Here is a 22,567-nt window from a genome sequence, read left to right as displayed (position 1 = left end):
TCTTCAGATTCAATACTATCCCTACCAAAATTCCAATGACATTTTTTAAAGAAACAGAAAAATAATCCTAAAATTATATGGAATCATAGACCCAGACTAGTCAAAGCAATATTAAGAAAGAAAACAAAGCAGGTGACATCACACTTCTTGATTTCAAACTATATGACAAAGCTATAGTAATCAAAACAATGACACTAGCATGAAAACAGACACAATAGATCAATGGAACAGAAATAAACCCATAAGTGGTCAACTAATTACTTTGACAAAGGAGCTAAGAATATACAATGGGGAGAGGACAAACTTCAACAAATGGTGTTGGGAAAAACTGATATCCACATGTAAATGAACGAAATTAAACCTCTATCTTAAACCATACACAAAAAATTAACTCAAAATAGATTATGGAATTAAATGTAAGACCTGAAACTCTAAAACCCTTAGACGAAAACATATGGGGTTGGCTCCTTGACATTGGTCTTGACAATGCTTTTTTTGGACTGACACCAAAAACAAAAGGCAAGAAAGGCAAAAATAAACAAGTTTAAATAAAACTTTAAAAGATTCTGCACAGAAGAAAGAAAGAAAGAAAGAAAGAAAGAAAGAAAGAAAGAAAGAAAGAAAGAAAGAAAGAAAGAAAGAAAGAGAGAGAGAAAGAAAAGAAAGAAAGACAAAACTAAAAACCTGTGGAAGGGGAGAAAACATTTACAAATCACATATCTGATAATGAGTTAATAAATGAACAAAAACCAGAATAAGCCAATTAAAAAGTGGGCAAAGAATCTGAACATGTTTCTTTACAGATAGGAAACCATGTAGGTTGTACATTTCCATCTCTTCTGCCCAACATGTTTGTGAGGTTCATTTATGTTATTGTATATTGTGGTTTATTCATTTCTATGGCTACACCTATCTATTCCATTGTATGCATAATACCATAATTTATTTTATCATTTCTACTGTTGATATACTTTTGAGTTGTTTCCAGACTTTGGCCATTATAAAGAACATACTTCTACATACCTTTTGGTATGGAAAATTTATGCATTTCTATCAGGTATCAGTTCTTTTCAAAACCTTGTGTCTTTCTTTCAGAATGCTAATATGCCTTTTGGAACAATATTGCCAGGGATTCTGAAAGATGCTTTTATTTCTTTGTGCATGTGGAGAAAGCTCAAGGAGTCTGTATCACACAAGCTGTGGCTGAGGTTCAAACAGCAAGAGGTCCCCATTAGCCTGCTAATCTTCATATTTACCAGAAACAGTCATCACAGTGTGAAAGTGTCCAGAGGGAAAGCCCAATTTTCTTGGTGTTGCCTACCATAAGGATCAGAGACACATATGAGGTGCTAATGATTGCTGCTCTTTAATCCTGTGATTTAGTGATAACAGGGCTGCCAGTTTGGGGTTGTTCTGCCGATTTAGCGTTATCCAGACCTCTCTGGCTATCTTCCAGAGTTCTAATGGTTTCGCGCCTGCTTCTGTACAGGCTGGGTTTTAAAATTCACAGTAAGCATGCTCTTATGGGCTCTTTTTTTCAGTTGCTAGACTCTCTCCCCCACCCATCCTTCTCCATTCACCTATTTCAGTGCCAAGAAAAGGAAAGTGTGAAATTCTACCCAGCTGGAGTTATTCTAACTACACATATCAGATGTCATTAGATGGGGAAATTAGTCCTTGGGGGCCTACAAGTCTATAGAAAATTTCTAGTCTGGTGTTTGAGCCTCTCTACAATGTGGCTCCCACATGATTCGCTGTATCATTTCCCACTGGTTCCAATATGCCCTTTGCTGACATAGTTGTGCTTTCCTCACTGCTTCCCATCCACTGAAGACGCGCTCCAACCACCCTGATTTCTTCAAACTACTTCTCCTTCTTAGAAAGTTGTACTACATCCCTCCTCCTATTCTGTTTATATATTTCAACTTGATTTTAAATATTCTCCCTGTGTTTGAGGCACTCAGCTAGGTGTTTGGGATAAAGGTGAGTACAATATAGTCATTCTTTTAAGGCACTTTTATTTTGATGAGGGGACAGGAAAAAGACAAAAGTAAGTCCTATGATTGGTGAACAGAGATAGCTAGGTAATACTAGGATGAGTGCTGAGCATCTGTCTAGATTGGAGCTAATCAGAAAGTGCCAATCAACAATATATTGACAATATATTTTGGAGGGTGCAATACAAAATAAAAATGTGAGGTTTCTCATTTAAAAAGTATTAAAATTTGTAAAACGATGACAACGGGGTCTTGTGTGACTGCCCTAGTTATCCATGAAGCTGTCTCATTGTTACAGACAAATTCAGGAAGATGAAATCAAGAGAATAGCTTATGTATATGCCTGTCTCAAGAGGAGATTTAGATAATCAGTCAAGATGGAGATTGAATCAGTGATGAATAAATAGGAAACTAAGCAAATATCAACAACAAAATAAGACACCTACATCTTCTAGGAAAAAGAAGTTGGGCAGAAAAAGAAAAGTAATTGTTTATTTTCATGGCTCAGCTGTGACTACTGTGTGTGTGTGTGTGTGTGTGTGTGTGTGTGTGTGTGTGTAGAAAAAGAGAGACTTATTTTAAGAAACTAGCTCACACAATTGTGGGGCTTGGCAAGTTCAGAATCTGTAGGGCAGGTGAGCAGGTCAGAGACCCAGGAAGAGCTGGTGTTACAGCATGAGTCCAAAGGTAGTTGCAGACCAAATTTCTCCTTCAGGAGGTGTCAGTCTTTTTTCTATTAAAGTTTTCAGTGGATTGGGCAAGGCCCACCACATTATGGAAGATACTGTTTCACCCAAAGTGTGATGATTTAAATATTAATCTCAATACAAAATACCTTTATAATGACATCTAGACTTGAATTTGACCAAACAGCCTAGCCAAGTTTACACATGAAATTCATTGCCACACACAGTTATAATTTAAACACTGAATATTGACAGAACCAAAGTGATGACAAATTATATTAGAAGGATGGAAAGGGCAGGAAGTGTGCCTGTGTGTCTAGGTTTGGGGGTGGGGGAGAAATGGAGGGAAACTTCATCTTTCACCCACCACAGGGGGAAGTGAGGAGTAAAGACAAAACCTACCAATCAAGAGGAAGAATCCAGCCGTGTTTTTTGGAGAAAGGGAAATAGATGCCAACAGGATCAGCCAAAAGAGGTAAAAAGTATTGCCCCTGGAGAGGGGAAATGGGGTAGGAGGGTGTGGGAAAGTGCTGATTTACATAACACACCACACAGATACCTTTGGCTTTTTAAAGTACATGCATGTATAGCTTCAATTTTAAATGTACACACTTAAGGAAAAGAAAACGAAAACATCCACAGGAGTAAAATAATAACAAGTGAATTATATAACAATAAAAGCCAATGTGACATTGACATAGACTGAGGCTTATGTTATTGAACAAGGAAGTTTCTTTAAAGGACTCCCTTAAGCTGAGGAAGAATTTGCATGGAGAGCAAACACTTGGAAAAGGTACTCCAGGCAGATATTTTATATGCAGGGCCCACCCCCATAAGTTCCATTTTGCTCCTGCATGGAAACATACTGCTCCTGCTTAAGTCTGTCCTCATCCTTGAAATCTTTCTGTATCCTTCTAGAAAGCTGATACTTCTTTCCTCTGGGCTCCTACAACATACGTCATTCCCCTAGCATCCTTTGAATTGTTTAGGAAGTGGACCTTCTTTCCTTGACAAGATCCCAAGTGCTTGGGGTCAAGATGCTCTCTGATATTAGTAATATCCATGGTCACCATTTATTGAACATCTACTTTTATCCATCCCTGGTCTAAGTGCTGTGAGTATATATTACTTAATCTAATAGTTGCCTTCTAAGTACAGTGTTGTAAAGATCTCTGCTCTATAGAAAAAGGAGATTGAGGCTTAAAGAGTTGATTTGCTAACTAGGCAGTGGCAGAGACATGATTCAGAATCTGATCTCTCAGACTCCAAAGCCCATGCTTTAAACCTCTCTGCCATATTCTTTACCACTACCTCCTATTGCCTGTTTTATTGCACATGCTTAGTACAGTATCAAGCATGCACCAGGTGTGTGGAAAATGGTGGTTGCTTGAGAGAGAGAGAAGGGGACAGAGAGAGCAGCCATTTGAAAAGTATCTTGCTGCCCCCTTGCAGAAACACATGGAGTCAAATTTCCACAAGCCAACTGAGCTGTCATGGTGACAGAACATAGTGCTTCTGACCTTACATATGCATCTAATGACAGCTCACTGTGTGTAAACAGACGTCAGGTTTAAATCAATCTTGCTTCTGACACCTTACTTAAAAACAATAATTATGTGCTCGTTTTTGAATATGCAGACCTAGGTAAATTGTCTATCTCCACCCTCCTCCCCAAGTTTTAATTTTTTAATATCAATTAAGGGCTTTTTTTTTAAGGAACTCACAGCAGGAGACACACACAATGAATTTAAAACAAGAGTGAGTCTCTGCAGAGAGTGGGCAAGAGGAGAGGGTCCTGAGGCAGCAACAGAGCATAGTGATGTGAAAAACAGAGGTCATTTAGAACATAAGCAAGCACAAGGGTCACAGTAAGAGGACAAGGATGAGCAGGGTTCCGTGCAGGTATCCAGGCTTGGTCGGATCCAGTAATAGGAGTGACTCCAAGAGGCACTGGCATGATACCATGTCCAGAACCCAAGGAGAAGTTGCTCAGTTATGCTTTAATCTATGCAGACTTACAGGTTTCAGACCTGACAATTTGAGACTCCTTACTAGCCCATGCCTGTGACAGGAATCAGACCTTCAAAGACAATGACACCTCCTCCTCCGCTGCCTCCCACCAAAAGATGGCAGGACAGGAAGATAGTCATCCTCTCAACTCCTGGAAGGAAGCAAGGGCTTTTGATTCAGATCTTCACTTGAATCTCGTTCTTATTAGCTGTGTGATCTCAGACAAACAATTTAGCTCTCTGAACTATGGAAAATTAACAGTGGAGCCCAAGAGGCTGTGCTTTCATTAAATGCTGTATAACTTTAAGTTGCTTAACATTTCTAAGCTTTAGTTTCTTCAGATATAAAATCAAAATATTCATTGTTCCTGTCTCATAGAGATGTTGCAGAGAATAAACATGAGGTATGTAAATCTCTTACCATATGGTCTACTAGTAATGACAAAATAATAATTGTCATTCTTGAGGACTTTGATGAGCATTAGACAAGTATATACCTGAAGCATCTTGCTCAATAAATGCCAGCTTCCTTCTCTTTTTTCTAGGTGAATTATTGTTTAATTATGCATTTGAGGTATCTACTTTGAGATCTGTAAATTGGATTGAGAGGAGAACTACCTGACCTTGACCATCAATGTTTTATCCTTGTCAATGAGTGCCAAAATGGAAGGAAGGGGTTATAACAGACAGAAATGCAATAGGATGGACTGACCAACAGTGGGATAAGATACTTTCTAGTAAGACCACTGCCACATGCCTGACCTGCAGACTAAAAGTCACAGGAAATGCAGAGATTATAATCCAGTTGTACCTGAATCACACTGGGATTCCCACCTACCTCTTCCATTTGCTCCAGTAGTTTCCATATAGCAATGTGACTCCATCTCAGCCTTCCCAAATTCCATCAATCCAGACTGAACAGTGGCAAGGTCTCCTACCACCCTAGCTACACTTAACTCACTAAAAGACTATGCTAGGAGATGTGCAAGTCCCTCAAGAGGTAGCCTCTTCTCTCCACCTCTGCCTGATCCTGTGCATTACTCTGCACCAACCCGTAAGTTCCAGGACTGGCATCTCAGGTCTCAACTACTTGCCAGGACTTAGACCATCTTTCTCCCTTTTAGTTTGTTCTTCTCCCCAACTTCCTAGCTTCTGACCTAGTTACCTGTTCCCACTTTCAGCCCTAGTTCATCTCCCAGGTCAGTCTTGGTCACTGGTTCAGGGGCTACACCTTGGCTTCTCCAACTTAAAAAATTGCAAGGCTGCCTTAACAAGGAACACCTCTTGTCTTCTCCAGGGTTTTGTATCCTCTTTTCAGCATCCCTGGGGTTCACACAATCTCCAGCTCCAACACTGAGCCCTCCCTGAACATCAAATGCATCCCAAACTGTAAAGTGCCTCTAGACAATGACAGATGCTGCTCTTTTGCTCCTCAGAGCAACACAGCCATTCTTTGAGGTCAAAATTTGATTGTGTGTATATTTGCTTTAATTACTTAGAGAAAAACCTGAGACATTATTTTGACAGAAAAAAAGCAATTGTGGAAACCCAAAGAAATTAAATGTAGGAATGAGCACAAGAGGACTTATCGAGAGACCCCAATATGTCAATATGCCCAAGCTGGAAGTGCCTTTTGGGTTCACTGTTCTAGTTTCTTCTTTGTACAGAAATGGGTGGTGATCATTGGACCAAGGCCCCAGAGAATGGTGGGATACAGCTAAGACTACAGCTCTGAACTGCTACTTTCTGGTCCACTACTTAGCCTATCACATGCATCTGTTTCTACCCAGTGGATTTTAAACAAATGGACACTCATTAGCCTCTGATAGCTAACCAAACTCCCCCAACAGAGTGTGGCACTCATCAGGAATCTCTGCTGGTTTGCAGACTTGCTCCGGTCTAGGTCCACCCACTAAATCAGGCTCTATCTCTCATTGATGACTGACTTGGCCCTCTGAACTGGAATTTTATCCCTTGCTTTGACTCCTCCCCCAGTGCTCTGCAGGAGTTTCTCACTTAGACTGGCTCCCCTTGGGTTCTCTGGGACCCTAACCTCCAACTTGACCAAATGCCAAGTGTCTGGTTGGAGCCTGCCTGCTCCCTCAGGAAGGGGACACTTTAATACCTCTTTAAATGATGCTCCACAGGTGCATCATTTACCCAACAGCCCCCTGAGCCTTTGACTGTAACCCTGAGCAGGAGGAGGGAACTGTCCCTCTAGCCACACTTTATTTGCATCTATAGATGTTGAGATATGGGAAGTGTCCTGCTTAAAGAATCTTCAGTAAAGTCGGAGTTGCCCTACAGATGTCCAGAGAGATGAGGAGTCCAGGCCTCTCCCTTCAAGCATGTTATGCCCACCAGGCACTGAAGGAACAGCATTATAAATACCTCCCCACCCCCAAATACATGATGGGGACTCACACCTCGAGACAGCTTCTCTGCTCTGAAATGAGAAAGCCCTTATCACTTCCTAAAGCCTTTCTCAGTGCCTCCCTGGAAACCACTGCCTGAATGTTATACTTTGTCCAGGCAAAACCAGCCCTTTCCCTCCCATACTCCTGGACAGAATGGAGAGAAAAGTTGCTAAAAAAAAAAAAAACCATTCTCAGAGAGTCAGGTAACTGATACCTGCTCTGGGAACCATTGTCTTTCTCCCCACCTGCATAGGGCTGCAACACCATGGCCTGAGGCTTTTCTCTGAAGGACAGCCTGGGGCCAGGGAGGAGAAGGCACAGTGGTTCCTGGTGCATGAGGTCATGGCTGCAGAAGCAAGGTTTGTCCTAGGGTTACTGCTCCAGTTCAGTTTTGCTTGCAGAAAAGGCTACTTTAAAGATATAGCAGGTATCAAGGTGTTCTGACACCAGAGCAAACACATATATGCACTGAACAGTGCCCTCTTCCTGTCTTCTACCATGTCTCTGATTTATTTGGGAGAACTCTCTGCAACAGGTACCAACTGAGCTTGAGAAAGTGAAAACAGGGTGTAAGCCCAGCTCTCCTCTAGCCTCATCACTCCAGGACCTCAACAGCAGGAAGCCCATAGCTTACCCCTGACCCATGGCTGATCCTCCAAGAGAGCTTCAAGTACTAATACCTAAGACAGAGTCTGCCCCATGGTGTCTTCAGTCAGTCATTCCATCAGTCAGCATCTGTTTATTGAACCTCTGGGCACTAGACATGCAATGGTGAGCAAAGCATTCTCTTCATGGACCCTCTAGTCAACACTATCAATGAATTGTTTAAAACCATCACTGTTCTAAGAATCATGAAGTTGTGCTATGAAAGGATAAAACATGTCTTTTATTGAGGCCATAGAGCCCACCTCCCCAGCTCAATTTGTGGCAAGGCCTGCAATTGATATGTTACCATGATCTGCCAGATTTTACTAAATTCTACCACTTAGCAGATCCAAAATGTAAGACCTCTTCACCAGGCCCTTCTCCACTCAGAGATGGCGATCACCTATCCTGTGGGCCATCACTCCCCCTGTCTAGGGGCCTGGCAGGCAATGTCAGGTGATCACTACACTCTTACCTACTGAGCCCCACAGGTGGTTCAACACAGAGCTACAGGTGGCCGGCACTAGCACTAACCAAGTTCCTGATGCAACTACTGGCCATCCAACTGATCTGTAACATTAACTCTAAACTTTGGCTGCACATTCTAATTACTTGAGACAATTTCAAAAACTAAAACCCTTTGGGGGTGGGACCCAGGGATCATTGTTTTCTCAAATCTTCCTAGGTGATTCTAATGTACAGCCAGTGCTGAGAACATTTGAGTTCTATTTCTATCACCAACACAGTTTAAATGAGCTGATTCAACACCCCAAAGGCCCCAGCCCTCCAATTCCATTACAACCATGGTGGAGGGTCATAGAGCACAGGCCCAGTGGTTGGAGTTAGGAAGAGTGATGGACATACAGCACAAAATTTACTTACAAAACTTTTCAGATATAGCAGTATTAAGAAAGAGCACAGTGTGCATAGTGTTTAAGAGTTGCCTCGTACTTGAAAATAAAAAAATCATAGTGTTTCGGAGTTTAAAGGACCTTTAGATATTACCTAAAACCATTTCAATGATTAAAGCTGAGGTATAAAGGGGCTGGAATTTACATCACTAACTTGTGGCTGATGGGGAACAAAGCCAGGTCCTCAGGTCTCATGATAGTGGCAAAACTTGGAGGTACCAGCACTCGCTAACCACCAAACTCACAATTTAAACCAGCCTTTCCCTACCTACCTGCCTACCTTCTAACCCCATGATGCAAAGGTAGTAGAGCACAGACACTACCTCTGGGTTATGCAATCTGGACTTTGCTGGCTTCTCAAAGAACAAGAATTTCTTCCCTTATTCACTCCTGGCCTACCAACAGCCCAACTGCTGGGAATGCCTTTCTCCCCAAATACAGATTCTGCCCAGTGACTTATAATCTACAGCCTCCAGCTCCCTCCTTAGGAAGGGAGACATAGGTCTTCCTTTATATCTTCACATCCCACACATTTCTAAAGGAGCCAAGTCATCCTTCTATACCTTTTATAATTTACAGTTAAAACATACGGTTTGGACACTATGACTAATCTTTTTTATAAGTAGTTTCTGCCTAACCAAACTGAAAACCTCACAGAGATGAGGTGTGTGTCCAGGGAGTTTGTTCTGTTGGTTCAACATGCAAATGAAGCAGAGAAGAGAGAGGTGTCTGCGGAGATCATGCATGGAATCTGGGCAAGAATGCCTTGTGAGTTATGAAGTCTATGATTCCACCTTCTAGACTTCTGTCCCCTCTACTCCTTATCACCTCACACACTGGCCTCAGCAGTGGCTTCCTGAATTGCCACCTACATGTCCTTGCTCACCCTACCACCTTGCATCTTACAACCTCCAGTTCATCTTGCATACACCTGCCAAAATATTGTCCCTAAAGCAGAACTGTGCTCAATGATGTTATTGGCAACAATATCCTTCCTCAAGCAAAAAAAACAAAAAACACCTAGTAGATTACTGTTCAACACTACAAAGCCTTCCATGGTGAACTTAGGGACATGAATCAGACCTTCAAAGGGTAGGGCTGAGAAGCAACCTCAAGGGACACCTAGAGCATAACTAGCTTAGGGCACAGCCATGGGCACATGTGAGTGCTAATAAATATGTTCATGGCCTTGGGGTTTATGTAGGAAGAGGCTCTCCATTGCTGCTTTAGGATTCAGCAGAGAGGCCTAGAGTCTCTCTTCCCTGTCTCATGTGCTCACCTAATTTAAGTCTAGATGTGAATAGCAGCCCATACACATGGCATCTCTGTATGAGACAAATCTAAATACAACATACAATTGCTCTGGTCAATGGCTTCCTACTGTCTTCTAAGTAGAATCCAAACTCTAAGTAAGGCCCTTCTCAATCAGTTATACCTACTTGGTCCTTTCTTCATGTACCTTCTTTCCAAGTCAATCTGAATTTCTTGTCTCCTTATCTCTCTAGAATTTTCCTCCATCACACCCTGCTCAAGTTGTTCCATCTGCATGACACATCCATACCCTAGTCTTGACATGCCTTAATACCTCCTGCTCCAATGCCACAGTAGCTGGAGGGGGCCCCCTTTCAACTCTCTCATTCACTCCTACATTGACTCAGCTCTTTCTGGTATCTCAGGTGTATTCTCTTTCACTCTTGAATTGTCTTGAGCTCCTTGAAAATAGACCTCATGTCTCATCCAAACTTATAACACCCAAAGTCTCATTCCTAGACCATAAAGTGTCAAGATAATTAATTTGGCCTTACTCTGTTCTACAAGCTCTCACCTGACCTCCACCCTCTGACTTTGCTAATGCCTCATCATTCTCTCCACCCTCTGACATGCTTGGTGCTCTGATCTGACATCTGCCCTCTCACTCTGGTGAATTCTTCCTATACAAAGAGCAACTTAACCCAGATGACCTCTAAAATCCTTCTCAACACATGATATTTTCTGGTTCTAAAATCCAAATGGTGTGTGTGTTGATCTCCTCTACATACACACACCTTAACTGTTATTATATTTATATTAAAAATGGCATGCAACATAATACTAGTAGCAATTCTAATAGAAACCAGGGATGTTTTTCTGACCTCTCTGTTCCAATGGGCCCTTTCCTCAGGGAGTGCTTGTTTTTCCTGCAGTCTTTGAACCTCTCACAGGCCTGCTCATTATTTTGTTGTCTGAAGAGACAGACATTTCTGTGATTAATTAAGCAAAAAGCCCCAGTGCTGACTGTGCAAGAGCCATGAGATAATCACGCCTTTGGGGTACTCACCAGGCCTGGGGAGTGGCCAGGATGGGGTCCTCAGAGGGTTGATTAACTCTGGGAATCTCCGGCTTGCCCTAGACACGTGGCTGCCAGAGATACCACTGCACCTTACAGAAACAGTCAAAGGCTCACCTTGCAGGTTGTTGCAGGTATTAGAGAGTTAGGGCTATAAGGTTGCCGAGGCAGTGGTTCCATTGGTGAGACCAAAGGCAGATTTTGGGGATGGTTGAACCTGAAAACTTTAAAACAAGGATATTCAAGCTTTTTCTGAGGAGCCCTAGTTCCACAGAAGCATCTCAGGAGCTACTGGGTTTGGGGGAATAGACGGGTGGTGGTGGGGCTCTGCCCCAGTTCAGTTCGGCTTTGACATGCATATCTATTTCCTAGGGCTGCACACCATAACAATACACCACAATCTAGATGGCTTAAAGCAACAGAAGTGTATTTTCTTGGATCTCTTGAGGCAAGAAGTCTTGAAATCAGGGTGCCGACTGTGTAGACTCCTTCTGGAGGCTCTGAGGGACAATCCATCCCGTGCCTCTCTCTCTTTGCCTCTGGTGGTTGCCAACAACCCTCGGAATTCCTTGGCTTGTACACAATCACTCCAGTCTCTGCCTCTGTCTTTACATAGCCTTCTTCCCTGTATTTCAATCCAATCTCCCTCTCCTTTCTCTGATAAAACACCATTCATCAGATTAAGGCCCACCCTACTCTGGCATGACTTTATCACAGATTCATTACATCTGCAAAGACCCAATTTTAAATAAGGTCATATTCGCAGGTTCTGGAGGTTAGGACTTGAATATATCATTTTTCAGAGACACATTTAAACACCCTACAATCTGCCTTTTATATTGAGCATCTGCATGAGGTTTCATTTAATGAAAGCATCCTACACCTAAAAGCAAGTTTGTAAAATATGAGCAGGATGGTTATTGAAATCTTCCTGTTCCCAGAATCCCCACTGAGCTTGAATGTAGCCTCCTTAGAGCCCTTTGAGCAGAAAATTAATCCTCTAACAACTCTTCCCCTGGGCCCTGTCCCAAACTTTGGCCTGATGTAGAAGTTAATGTTCAATCAGAGAAGCAGAACCTTGTGGGAGCTGGCTCAGTGCTCTGTAAGTCTGTCCTCTTCACATTTGATGCTGGAGCTTGAACACTGTGGGGCGGGCAATTAGTAAGGGAGGTGATGTAAAGTGGAAAAGAGCAAGAACAAACCAGAACTGAGACATGAGCTGCAGCCCATGAGAGCAGACCAAAACCTGTACAGACCCGTGGCCCTCTCACCTCGTTGGTGTGGGTGTCTTACAGAGCCCGTAGTCACGGAGCTAAACCCACACACCTGCCTCAGGAGTCTGAAAAGCTGCAGTTGGATCAAGAAAAGGTGGAACTGTAGCCATTCTGCCTGCTGCCTCATACCCAGGAAGTGAGCAAACAGGTAAGTGACCATGGAGATGAGCTACAAAATGGCTGCTTCCCCAAGAGAATATCTCTGCGACCCACCCTAACTGGAAACATAAAGAAAAACAAATTCTGAAGAATAAAGTTCAGCCTAGCCAAGTAGGCACATTATAAAAATGTCATGCCTAATTAAGGGCTCCCTCTGCCAGACCCTTAAAACTCCCTGTCCCTCTCTCACTGGACTGTGAATTCAGGACCAGAGGTGAGGTCTTACTCATCTCCCTGGCTCCATGTTGTACTCAGTACCTAGGATTCAGTATTAGGTGCTCACTGAATTACACAGAATTTCTAAACCACAAGGAGACAGACCTCCAAGACAGATCCCAAAATAATACTTAGCTCTTCCACTAGACAAAACTCAGTAAACCTCTCCTGAGTACTTACTGTGTGCTAAGAACTATGCTATCAAAGACATCGGCTCTTCAATGGCAATGCTGTGAGGAAAAAGCATGTGTCACTCTCCTTTCAGATAAAGAAACTCAGTTTCAGAGAATTCAAGTCACTTGTTTGAGGCCATATATTTTGACAAAAGCAGACTTGGATTTACATCTAAATCCTCTGATGCCATGTCCACTTCTGGCTCATGACTGGCTAGGAAACCTCTGCCTTCGGGGTTGCTTTCAGACAATATAAAAAATATCGGTAGCATAACTCATAGAGGAGAAAACCTAATTTGACTTTGAAAAGCTGGCCCCAGCTCCAGTGGTGTTCTGAAGAAAGTGGAAAAATGCAGTGCCAGAGGCAATTAACCTTGAGTAATAAGGACTTTTAGCGAACCAAACAGGCCAAGTGCTAGAGCAGGAGCAGCTGCTTCCAAGGGAAAATGATGAACTTGCTAATGAGTTCCTACCACCCTTCCAAGCTCTTCAGACCTGGCTATGACCACCCCCTGAAGCAATCCCTTGATTAAATCAACTAATAAGAGGAGCTGTCCAGGGGACTTAACTTGAAAGAAGTGATAAGGAGCCAATGGAGGGTGAGAAAAATTCGGGGAGAGGGAAGATAGGAAAAAGAGCTAGAGGAACAACTCAGTCTGTAAAAGGCTTCCAGGTGGGGAGACTGAATTAGACTCAGGAAGGAGAAAGAAGACTGGCCCATCTTAAACCAAATGGTTTTGGTGGGGTAGAGAGGGGGTCTGAAATATCAATTCCAAAACTGTACTTCCTAGTCTCCTCAGCAGACAAAGGAGGTAGAGGGTTATCAGGAAAATTGGACTTGGGGACTAAGAGTTTGTGGAAGTAGCAGATCTAATCTTAAAATAAGTTCAGTTAGAAGAAAATGACAAAGTAGAAGGGAAACAAGGAGGGCTTGTCCGAAGGCTAAAATCGTCTGTGAGAAAAGAGAAGTTTCTCTGGCAAGACCAATTGAAAAATCAAGGCAGAATGTGAAAATAAAGACTATGAAATAGGAAAACTGGCTAACTATGGGGGGTGGGGAAAAGGTTAAAAGACTCTAGCTTTTTTTGACCCTCTTCACCAAGGCATCTTTGGGTACCAGTCCATGAAGGCTCTCAGCCCTTCTGAGCATCTGCATAAGATTCTGAAGTTATGCCCCCTTCCCTTGTATGGCACGTGAGAACCACCAAGCCTCCTGTATTCCACAAGCAAAGCGCAGTGTCTGTGTTCCCTGTCTCCTACCTCCCACTAATCCCCCCACATGATCATCCCACCCTAGGGGGGAAGGTGTCATGTGGAGGGCTTTTCCAGAACCCTCTGAGAAGGTGTGCCTTCCAAAGACAGATGCCTAACAGGGACACTTGTGCTGATGTCCTTAGGAACAAATCTGGATGTTCCTGTGGCCTCTTTTCCCACTCAGGTTGGGTATTGCAGGGGCTGGGTAGGGAAATAAGAAACTTAAACACTTTTTCTCTTCTTTACTCCCACACAACTTTCAGGATGGAAGAAAAAAGTCTTTCCTCTTCTTCTTTCTGTCAGGTCAAGCTCTCCCCCAGATACACTATGCTCTAGTCCACCAGGCCCACCCTTTCATAGATTAAAGGAATAAATATAAGAAGTGAGAAATCTTTTCTTCTCTTTATAATTTCTGCACTTCTATTTTCTCGGGGCCACAAATATTAACTCTTTGAATGTCTATCGTTGTAAGAACACTAACTGTACCATTTCATCTCCCTCCTGAAAACCAGAAAAATGCCTCAGGTATACTAGAGAAAAATAATCATATACATGAGAACATAAAAGAAAAAGACACTCACATTTTTCAATAAGGCTAAACCAATTTAAATTAGAATGTAATTACGCACTGATTTGAGAACACTGACACTTTCACAGTAATTCTTTTTTAAAATTCTGACATAATTCTTCATTTATTCAGTTTTTCACTTCCTTAATATTCTAATTTTTAAATAAAAATATTTTAAATAAATTACTGCTTTCTGTACCCTGCTTATTTCTTCTACATTTAATTCCTTCTTCCTGAAGTTCCTTTGGACTATGAGTGTCAAAATCTGTTTTCATTTTTCCTGAGGATATTTTTACATTGCTCTCACTTTACTTCTGAATGGTAATTTAGATGTGCATAGAATTCTATGTTGATGCATGGTTTTCCTCAATATTTTGAAAATAGTATATTTCACTATCTTCTGGTCTCTGTTTTTGCAGTTGAAAGGTTTGATGTTCAAATTATCATGTATTTGTTTCCACAGTCTTTCTTCCTAATTATTTCTGAGATCTTCTTGACTTTGCTGATTCACAGTTTTATTACCATGTGGCTAGAGTGATTTATTTCTACTCATTTATATCTCAACTTATTCCAAACCCAAGATTTCATGCCTTCCATCAATTCTGGTAAATTTTGTCATTATCTCTTTGGATTTTACCATCCACATTCTCTTTGCTCTCTCTTTCTAGAACACCTATTGGTTGCCTGTTGTGTGTGTGTATGTGTGTGTGTTTTAATTATATTTCTTAAATATTCACTTGTATTTTCCACTTTTTCCTCTTTGACTATCTTTCCCAGATTAACCATCCAGCACACTCATTCTCTTTTCATTAGTATCTCACCTGCATTTTTCATCGCCAGTGGGATTCTGATGCCTAGAATTACATGTTTTCATGTCTTTAAGTTATAGTGGATATTCTAAAAGAAACTGCCTGTTTTTTTCTTAATACCTTATATTTTTTAGTCTAACACTTACATTTCTATACAGTTTAAGCATACTTTTTATAGTTAGATTGTTTTATTTTAATTTCTTGGGATTCTAATCTTCTTGTTGCCTGCTGGCTATCACTCACAGTGAACCCTGTGTGTGTGTGTGTGTGTGTGTGTGTGTGTGTGTGTGTGTGTGTGTTATTCTGAATTTTGAGCTCATCTTCAATGGCTTTGAAATAATGCCAGTGGTCTAAGGTGTGGAAGTGTTATTTCAGAGAGGTCTTGAATTTACTTTTGCCAGGCATCCAAGAGATATTGTAGCTGGGAAATAATTTCTCAATGTCACAGTTACAGTCCTCATGGGTAATGTAAATTTCAGCTCCAAGCCCACACAAGTTACAAAATCAATATTTAGATTTTTCAAGGGAGTTTTTTTATCCTTTGAGAACTCAAAGACAGCTATCTTTGTCCTCTCAAAATGTGTCTCTTTGTTAGAAATTTCATTTTTTCTAGTCCATTCCTTGCACTAAGGAAGATGGCCTTCAAGGATCCCTGCTTCCTGCAGGATTCTCACTCTCTCCACCTTACCGCACCCAGGCATCAATCCTCGTTGCCTGGGGCTGCCAGTGTGGTAAAAGCTAACTCCTGGGCTATAGACTTCATAGCCCTGAATTGATTCACTTAGCACAAGGCAGCAACAACATCGGCTCATCTGCTCATCACTCTCATTTTTAGTTTGTCTTGTCTACCTCCTGGGGATTTTTCTTTCTTGAGAATCTAGCTAAGAATTTACATTTTCCCCCTTATATTTAATCCAGCATTTCCAAGGGTTATAGCATAAGGGGTTTGAAGTATCCTGGTTTACCATAGAAATCCAAATTATTTTTCTTAATGAAAGCTTTATACATTTCTTGGTAAATGTATTTCTGTTTGCTTGTTTTTGTTGGTATTTTGTTGCTTTGAGGATTTAGATACTTATTATTATCAATACTACTATTATTTACTCTTTATTGCTGATATGTGGAAAGAGTAATGATTTTTACACATTTTTAAACCATTAATATTACTGAATATAACTAGCTTAAATAGATTATTAAGCAATTACTAGGGAGATACATGCATTTAAGACAATAATGGAAAAGGTATATTCTTTATTTTTCAATTATTACACTGTATATTATTTTCAATTTTGTATTGTATGGCTAGAGCTTACATAAAAACATTTTTAAATAGTAAAAATATGCAGATTCTTGACTTCATTTTGAGTAAAAATCCTCTGCTTTTTCAAAGTTTTCTATGTTTGAGAAAATGTCTTTGTCATTTTAAGGATAAAATCTCTTATTTCTAATAGAGGGAGTTTAAAAGTCAAAAATGGCTATTGAGCCATCCTTGTATTTTTATAATTTTTTTCTTAGTCTTGATACATATGTCTTAAAACAGTATGTTGCTGGATTTGCTTGATGGCTATTTTATTTTGAGATTTTTACTTTTAGATTGTAAATGACTTCGATCAGTTATGACCTGATATTTCCTTTCTTCCTCCTCTCTTTTCTTCTTTTCAGCCTGCTTGACTGTCAGCTTTCTTTTTTTCTTCCTACCTTATATTTAAGGCCTTCCAACACTACCTGACCAGAATAAATTCAACAGGATTCATTCTATTTCCTTCCTTGTGTCTTTACTTTATCCAACTATCTGACTTTGAAACTATGATTATTTATTTAAATCAATTTGGAAATGTGTCCATTTTTCTACATTCATGAATGATCTGTTGGAATATTTGACAATTATAAAAATTACCAGAAAATTTATTGGCTCAGTGGATTATTTTTTAACTGAAGCTAAAACTTTTATACTTATTAAAAATTATCTTCAGTTATTTTTTTCATGTTTTCTACTATTTTTTGAATAAATTCTGACAATTTATATTTTTTCAAAAGATTAAAATGTTATTGTGACTATCAAAATAATAGTTTAGATCTCACTGTATTATTCCCTTTTTTTCAGACATTACATGACCAAAGATGAAATTCCTAGCCTGACCCAAACCTACTGTTTCTTTTTTTTAAAAAAATACAGTCACCATGCTGTACTTTATCATTCACTTTTAATTAATTTTAAGTGAATGATAATCTTTTCCTTTTGTCTTTATCAGGTTTTTTCTTTGTATAATTTTACATTTGTTGACAATTAGAATTTTGTTGTATTTTAAAACCTATGTAAACAAAATACTTTTCAACCTTTCTCTTCTTGAATTATTCTGATTGTTAAAAATAGTACAGTTTCTGATTTCCTTTTATATGTGTTTGTATAATTTATATTGTATTCATCTATTTTTCTTCTTTCTGAGGCACTTATCTCTATATATGAGTGAGATTCTTTTCATAACTGAGACTTGCTCAATATAAACATTTAACCAATTTGCATTTGTTGTAAAACTGATATACTTCTATTGTGTTTTTATATGTTTTGGGAAGTTTTCTTGTGCTTTATTTACTTTCATATTTTAATATTTGAGCCAAGTTCCTCTATTGTTTTAAAATAGATAAATAATGTTTATCTTCATATAAAACATAACTTAAGTGTATGTACATTTCTCTGATTTTGAATATTAACAATAAATCAATGTTTATTACTTCTTTTTGTAAAAATTAAAATTTCACATTTTTTCTTTTAAATATATTTTATTTATTATGCTATTATAGTTGTCCCATTTTTCCCCTTTATTCTCCTCCCTGCAACCCCCCTCCCACATACATCCCCCTCCTTAGTTCATGTCCACAGGTTGCACATTTTTATTTTTTAATTTGATTTTTACAGTTTATGCATGTAAAGCCACAAAGAATATATGGTCAGGGGGGCACTTAATGTCTACAAATAAAAATCTACCTTAAGTCTTCCAAATTCCACATTTTTATCCTTCCTGTCTTTCCCTCTTCGTATTATAGACTTTAGCTAAGAGCTGTGTTTTACATTTAGTTAATAACTACCTAATTTTTACAATATGTGTCTAAAGTTCTTAAGGCTAATGATATGTGAGTTTCATTTTATTACCAAATCATAGATAGACCTGATCCTGAGTTTAAATCTCATCCTTCTACCAAATGCATTTTCCATTTGTAAGTACTTTGTGTTATGTAATCTTCTGGCGGGCTAGAACCCAGGTCTTCAGAGTTGGGGATCTGTACTGTGGGGAATATCAAGATGCTTCAAGGGCTACAGGCAGCTTTAACATAATCACTTTGCACACCTTCAAATTCCACATGAACTTTTTTCTATAATTTATCTGCTCGAGAATTAACCTCTCAGTGAGGCTTCAGACAAGTTCTCCTTCCCACTGCCCTTTTACACTCAGCTTTGGCCACACTTCTCCAAAATCTAGTATCTGCCTAAGGTGCATTTCTCCCAAGTACAAAATTCCTGGGCATGAAACATATGCAGAATTTTAAATATCTGGAATCGATTCATTTAAGCAAGAAACTATAAACTCACACCTTCTGTCCATCTTACTATTTTTCTAATAAAACTACTTTTTGCATTTAATAATTCTTCAAGTGTTTTAATATATTTATGTTTTTGTATCATGTGCTCACTAATACTAATTATAATAATAAGTTAATTCAGACTACATCTTTTAACCTTTAGTTTAGAGCCATATTCCTAGGAAATAAAAATAAATATGTATTTATGTATATCATCTATTTGCAAAGAAGTATAACAGAGATTTTTATATAGTTCTTATAATCACTAAGAAGTTATAATAGTCAATTACTCTATGTAGATTATATTTCAGCAATGCTAACTTTTTAAAAAATCTCTATTTACTTTTTATGTCATTTGCAACCATTCTAACTTATGATGCAAAAGTAAAATGACAAGTTAAAATAAGTAAAGACATTTTAGAAAGCAGACAAATTTTAAAAAGTAAATACCATTGGGCTTCATAAAAAGTGGACATCTAAGACTGTACTTGTGCTGCATGTTTCGGTCGCACCGACAGTGACTAATTAAGAATGTAGCTGGACGTAGAATGTCTGGCTCCTGCCGTCCTTTATCATGTGCCGTTACGGCTCCATTACCATCTGAAGTTGAGTTTTGTGGTAGAGAAGAATGTAATCGGGCTAATTAATCCATGTTAGGAAATTTGATTTTATTTGTTTCCTACCTGGATACATGTAGGAGTTTTCTTTGCCCTTAAAACCAAATGTTCAATAGAATAAATCTGCTAATCCTGTTTTTAATTAATTTTTCCTAGAGTTTTTTTCAATTTAAAAATTGAGTTACATTTAAATGTCATTTCTTTTTTAAATATTTTATTTATTCATTTTTAGAGAAAGGGGAAGGGAGGGAGAGAGGGAGAGAAACATCGATGTGTGGTTGCCTCTCATGCGGCCACAGGCATGTGCCCTGACTGGGAATGACACTGCCAACCCTCTGGTTCACAGGCCAGTGTTCAGTCCACTGAGACACACCAGCCAGGGCCCATTTCTTCTTTTATTGCTTCCAACCCATTGTATCTGGTTCCTGTTTTGGAAACCCAAAATATATGTACATTAGACTTCTATTCTCTGCCCTCCTCATCGTATCAACTTAGAGTTCATGGTTTTCATTTCTATTGCTGCAAGGTTTAAAAGAGATTCTCAAAATTTTTCTCTATATCACTGATTAAATTTTCTACAATGCTTATTTTGTTCTTAAGACTTCAAATACAATTTATATTTTGCCATAGCATTTTCAGCATTCTTTATTTATTTTCTCCAGTTCCCTTCTGTAGTTTAGCCTTTCTCTCAGTCAGCTTCATTAGTTCCTCAATCTTGTGTCTTATTATATTAAATTTTATTAAGAACTCAAAGCAGAAAAAGAAAAACATTTACTTTGGTTTCTGCTTTCCTTCCACCCATCCAGAACTATGTTCTTTTTTTATATTGTACATCATTTTGAATAGATGTTTTTTGTTATTATTTTCTATATTCTCATTCTTCAATGGTAAAAGATTTTTGAAGACCAGATTTTATCAAAAGAAAGGGTAGATGAAGATATTCCCTTTGGATTGTCTCACTGTCCACCTATCCTGTTAGAAACTTCCTGTCGGACTGTTAAGATGTAGGTCTGGTAGACATAGTTTTGTATGACTTGTTCAGAGATGCCTGGGAGGCTTGGGGTGAGGGCCCAACCTGAAAGCCCTCCCAGTGAGAGGAAATGTCTCTGCACATCCTCGTGATTGCAGGAAGGTGCTGCAGGGCCATCAGTCCAAACTGGTTTTCTTTTTTAATTGATCAATATATCAGGCAACCCTGTCCTTTAGCTTTGAACCAAAGAAGCCCTGGCACCTACCAGCTCTCTGTGTGGAAGCATCTTATACCCAATCTTATTCACACGCCAGTGATCCTCCGCAGTGTGATTGCTCATAAGTGCTCCCCAACTGTCATAAGCATCGCCCTCACAGTCGACCATCACCTTTCTGAATTAAGAAACAGAGGAAGTTTCTGCAGTACTCTTGCCAAGCCACTGGGGCACTTCCTTAGGAGGAAAAGTAGGGGTCAGATTTTCTGCCCTCCTTCAATCTGGCTCTAGCTGTATTAAACGCAGCATTAGTAATTTCTTGTCACCTGTGTAGATGACACTTTCTCTAGTTTTTAGGTACAGGTTTTTTACTTTACCTTTTTTAATGATTATAAATATTTCTTGCCCTGACTGGTGTGGCTCAACAGGTTGGGCATGATCCTGCAAACCAAAAAGTCACCAGTTTGATTTCCCATCAGGGCACATGCCTGGGTTGTCAGCCAATTGATGTTTCTCTCCCATTTTTTCTCCCTCCCTTCCTCACTCTAAAAATAAATTAATAAAATCTTAAAAAAGTATATTTCTCAAACATGTAAGCCAGGATTGGAAAATGGAGCATTCAGTGTCTAATTGCAAAACTCTCTCCAAGTCAGAAATCTGCTTATTACTTTAAGCATGGGTAATTGAAAGGTTGGGTGAAAAATAAGAAGAGCAAACAGCAACCAGATGAGAGCCTAGAAGCACTGCTGTAACTGTGACAAAAATGTGATGTGATGTTGAAAAGAGCTACTCAGACCCCCAACCAGGGCTCCAGTCCCAGCTGTGCAGATTTGTAAAGTGCTTTTATCTGACTTCCGTGTAACTGACTCACCAGATGAAGACATTCCCCGGTCCCTCAGGAAAACATTGATTCCCTCCACACCCTGAGTTTCTGTAGCCAAGAGGCTGCTCTCTAGGATGCTGCACTTAACTGTTCTCATCACTTAGGGGCATTTGTACACAAACTTATTTGTGTAGATTCTATTTATTTTTTATTATATGCCTAATAAAATATTGTACAATCAGTCAAATACAAACATAAGAACAGAACATTTTGTTTCTATGTAAACTAAGTTCAATGTTTTTTAAAACTTTGGAAGGATTGTTGTTAAAAATACATAGAATGAATTTAATACGTATACAAGTAAATTAGATAAGTTTAACAATAAAAATGTAGAAGGATTCCTTTTTTGAATTGCTTTGAATGTATCATTAAGTTATATACCTACTTTAGTGGAACCAAAACTAAAAGTCAGAACTGATGAACTATGGGGATGTTTATGTGGGGAAGATGAGTCACAAATCTAGTTAACAGAGCACATGTGAAAGAAAGACTTTGTCGTGAAAACTTCTGAACTACTTGTCTCAGTCCATGCAGTCTAACAAAATATCACAGCCTGGGTGGTTTATAAACAACAGAAATTTATTGTTCACAGCACCAGGGGCTGGGAAGTCCAAAATATGGTGCTAGCAGACTTGGTGTAACGGCTAGCAAGAGCCCATTTCCTGGTTCACAGATGTGTTTTCTTTCTATGTCTTCACGTGGTGGAAGCAACTTAGGATTTCTGTGAGATCTTTTATATACAGGCACTAATCCAATTCATGAGGGCCCCACCCTCGAAACTTAAGGATCTCCCAATGTCACCCTTGGGGGTCAGGATTTCAAGTTATGAATTTTGAGGGGATACAAACATTCAGACCACA

The sequence above is a fragment of the Artibeus jamaicensis genome, unplaced genomic scaffold (genome assembly GCF_021234435.1).
Source record: "Artibeus jamaicensis isolate MK-2021 breed Jamaican fruit bat unplaced genomic scaffold, CSHL_Jam_final contig_797, whole genome shotgun sequence".
Taxonomy (NCBI): Eukaryota; Metazoa; Chordata; class Mammalia; order Chiroptera; family Phyllostomidae; genus Artibeus; species Artibeus jamaicensis.
This window is presented reverse-complemented; position numbering follows the sequence as displayed.